Raw genomic sequence first — 3,967 nt, 5'->3', positions numbered from 1 at the left:
TGTTATCAGAATGCCTATTGCATTTCTTCTATCATGAAATCCAATATGACAAAATAAGAATGCTCTTAGTTGACACTTTAGGACTTAATATGAAATATAAAAATGGACAGAATAGCTTATATTTACCTTGAAAATATACTCTACTTAAATCTTAAGAAAGAAAAATATTTGACTTCTCTCAAATGATTTGGGCATCAGTTTATGACATAATAATGCCAAGCTGGTAATTTTAGTTGTTACTTGTGCCTTCAGTGTGTTTGGTTACATTTTTAGAAATCAGTACCCCTAGTTTTTTGGAAGATGTGAAAAATTTTCTGCTTGGAATACCTCTCTTCTCAAGTGTTTAATTTGTTTATTGTGCTCCGCAGAATACAAATGTATCTCACAGAGAGTTCCTGTCATGAAGTTCCAAAGGTCTGAGGTACATTGGCTAGTGGTACCAGAGAAAGACATGATTCTTTTCAGCATAAATATGATAAATAATATTAAAATACCTAGGGAAAATGCTCTTATTTATGTATTTTGTGAGATCACTAGAGAAAGAATTATGTTATCCAGTATTAACTGAAGTAGAGGAATGAGAGAGGGAAACATATGCTTTACACTTTAAATCTGAGCCAGAGAGAGACCAATGGAGATTTTCAGAAAATGTCATCCCCAGATGCTGCCTCTCATTTGCACATTACCTGGGAGAGCATCGTGCAGCCGCATATTCTCAGCTGTTGAATGTGTTCTGCTCATTTTCCAGTGGGGAGGATGGGTTTAATGCTTTCTCAGCAGTATGTACTTTAGTCATTTCTGCTCTTTCTGTTTACCTGTCTTCTTGCTTATTTATTGTTGCTCTTAGCTTGCCCTGTAAGTGGTTCTGAGGATTGTGGTATGAATGGACAATACCTGCGCAGCCGTAAGCTTTACAAATCTCTCTCACTTCCTTTTTATACCGGATCTGTATGGGGGATTCATTCCAGCTTACCCCTTTTCTTCAACTTGATGACGTTTTCTAAAGAGCCATGCATATATAAACAGAATGTAAAGGATATGGATTTTTTTTCTTTAATCAAATTTATTGAAACCTGCCCTTAGACTCCCAAATTCTTCCCCCAAAAGTTAAATTCTAACAAGTGATTCTGTCCTCCACATTTAAAACCAATTCCTCTTTCTACTCACATAAAAGACAGTGTGAGTCCAAGGTCTTGGGCAAGTCAATAAACCTCTTTTTAGACTCATCTGTAATATGAGAGAATTAGATATCAAGAGTCCTATGGTTCAGTGAAAGTTCAATGATTTCCAAAAACCTTCTACTTCATGAGCTTTCCAGAGGATAGCTGACTCTGAGAGATGGTGTTTGGTGAATAAATACTTAGCAAACAGTTGGAAGACAGACATGGGAAACAACCAGAGCCCTGGTTATATCAATAGCCATGAGCCATATTAATGATTTTGGAGGGAAGCTCAGCAAAATGCTAATTTATTTAATAAATATTTAATAGCATATTATTTCAATAAATAAATTAGTGTTTACACAGTAAAGAATACAAATGTCTTATGCACACATTCTTGACCCACCTCCATAGTCCTTGGACATTTCCCAAAGAATTTTTTAAAAAAAGATCAAAATATTTCTGTTTAGAGAAAATTGTGCTTGGCAGTTAAACCTATAAAATAATCCATTGGTTTGTCCCTCCTATTTCAGAATGTTTAATCATCTTTTATATTTGCTTAAAATGAGCACTCTCAAATGTACATTTGTATAAAATCTCCCAAATCGTGAAAGATTTATAATTTGAAATGTATTTGGATTATTCTCTAGTTAATCAGCTGGATAAAAATTAGGAGTGCTGTAACTAGAACAATTAATTGAGTTGATCTGAGTATTATAAAAAAAAATGAAAAAAATCATGGCACGCTTTGATTCCTTAAATGAAACTTAAAGCCTGTTCACTATCACAGAATTGACGTGATAAGAGAAGCCATGTGTATCCTTTTCCAGAGCCCAGGTTAATAGTTGAAGCACAGATCAGAAGGATGGGGTGGGCTGGGGAGGGGTGCTGCTCAGGAGTGGTACTTGTTATTAAGACTATCATTGTCCCTTTATGGGCTTGTGTAGATTAACTAACTCATGAAAGACTCAGTTATCATTCCTAAGAAGTGTGATGAAAAACTATCACTTGCCATTCAATTCAGGAACTAGATGTAAATGCTGATTCTAGTGGTGTGTAGTGGCAAGGCCCTACCTGCCAGGGAGAGGTGACAGGCTGGGTGGGGAGGGTGTAGGAGCGCCAAAGTAGGCCAAAGAGTGGTGTGCCCCAGACACGGACATACCTACAAATGGATTGGGAGTGAAGCCAGTCAGGTTGCTTGTGCACAGTCATGACCCGCTTCCTTCCTAAGAGGACTCGCATTTGTTCACGTGCCTATACTCCTTGTGGTCATGCTTTTTAGGGGCGGTATGAAGGATCGCTAGCCCCTTGAGCCTGCCTTTTTCTTTTGGTTCACTGAGGCCTAGGAATACCAAACAATTTGTGTCAATGGAGTACAAGACCTAGTTGGCTTGAGGATGGAGTAGGATGGTGGTGGTACTGGTGTTTCTGGGAAAGGATTTCCTCAATAGAGTTCCTTTACTGCCTTTATTCCTGCAGGATATTGATCTGGGCATATCATCTCTGCTTCAGGCAACAAAATCTTGTGAGTATAAATCTTGTGAGTATAACTTTACCTATTGTAAAGTTAAGGGAGTTGTACACGAGAACCATCCTGCTCAGTTTTGCCTTAACATGGTCTTTTTAAAATGATTTTTGTGAAGTCATGGATTTTCACTTCTTGACTTCATGGTGGGACATATGTTGATATAGTTGCCATGTGAAAGAGACATTGAATACCTATAGAACTAAAAAAAAAAGTTTGTATATTGTAAGTGACTTTTTTTTAAATTTCAAAGTAAAAGAAAATATACCTTAAAAAAATCACATAGAAAAATAATTATTTAAAATTAAAATTGAATAGTACCAAGATGAAATAAAACTAACTATGCTTCACAGTTTTGTGACTGTTCATTCAACAGCAGCTCTCTTATTCCAGTGATCCAAGTGCCTGAAGACATAAGAATTAGACAATTTTTTTATGATAGGAAGTAAACTCTTAAGTACAGGAGACACTACTGAAAATATATGAACACTAAGTTACTATTAAACATACAAAACATTTCCAAGATCTTTTTGTTGCTGATATATGCATCATACTTAATATAATCTAGAAAGCCATTGATTTTTAGAGGCAGTATTCTTATTTTGAAACTAGCTATAGTTATTTCCATTTCTGTACATTATTTATTTCTTAAATATACCACAGTTTATCCATTCTAATATTAATGTCTGATTAGATTATTTCCATTTTTTGGCTACTACAAATAATTTTACTCAGCATAATTTTGCACATCTTTGCACACAAATACACATGTCTGTTGGGTATTTTGGATGAAATTGAATCTTCAGATTAAAATAGATGTTACTAAACAATTTTGCAAAGGGGCTATACCAATTTACTCCCCCACCAGCAATGTAGGAGAGTTCCATTTGTTCTTTATACTGTCTTCCAAGCTTTGCACAGTGGCAGTATCATAGCCAGTCTGGTTTATCTGAGGCACAATTATTGCTAATTGAAATCTGTATTGTCTTTTGAACATTGATACCATATATAACTTCTTTCACTTTATGGCTTGCATTTGTTTTTCTTTTGATAAATAGAAAATATGAATTTAAATATTGTGTAACATCAATCTTTTGCTTTATAGTTGGTAATTTTTGTCTGTGCTGTGTCAGAAATCTCTGCCTCTCAAAGTTCAGAAAGATAGACTCTTATGTTGTCTTTTAGAAATTGCATTGTCTTACCTTTTATATTTAGAGCTTAAAAATCTGTAATTTATTTTTGACCATGATGTGAGCTAGGGAAGAATCCAAGTTTACTTCTT

General features: G+C 35.1%; 1 pseudogene; it reads left to right on the top strand.

Annotated features, from left to right (window-relative positions):
- Positions 1-3,594: 3,594 nt before the first annotated feature.
- On the top strand, positions 3,595-3,671 carry LOC145524984 (U4 spliceosomal RNA; annotated as a pseudogene).
- The last annotated feature ends 296 nt before the right edge of the window (positions 3,672-3,967 follow it).

Source organism: Giraffa tippelskirchi, chromosome 10 (assembly GCF_054371585.1).
Source record: "Giraffa tippelskirchi isolate mGirTip1 chromosome 10, T2T-mGirTip1v1.2.pri, whole genome shotgun sequence".
Lineage (NCBI taxonomy): Eukaryota > Metazoa > Chordata > Mammalia > Artiodactyla > Giraffidae > Giraffa > Giraffa tippelskirchi.
This window is presented reverse-complemented; position numbering and strand designations above follow the sequence as displayed.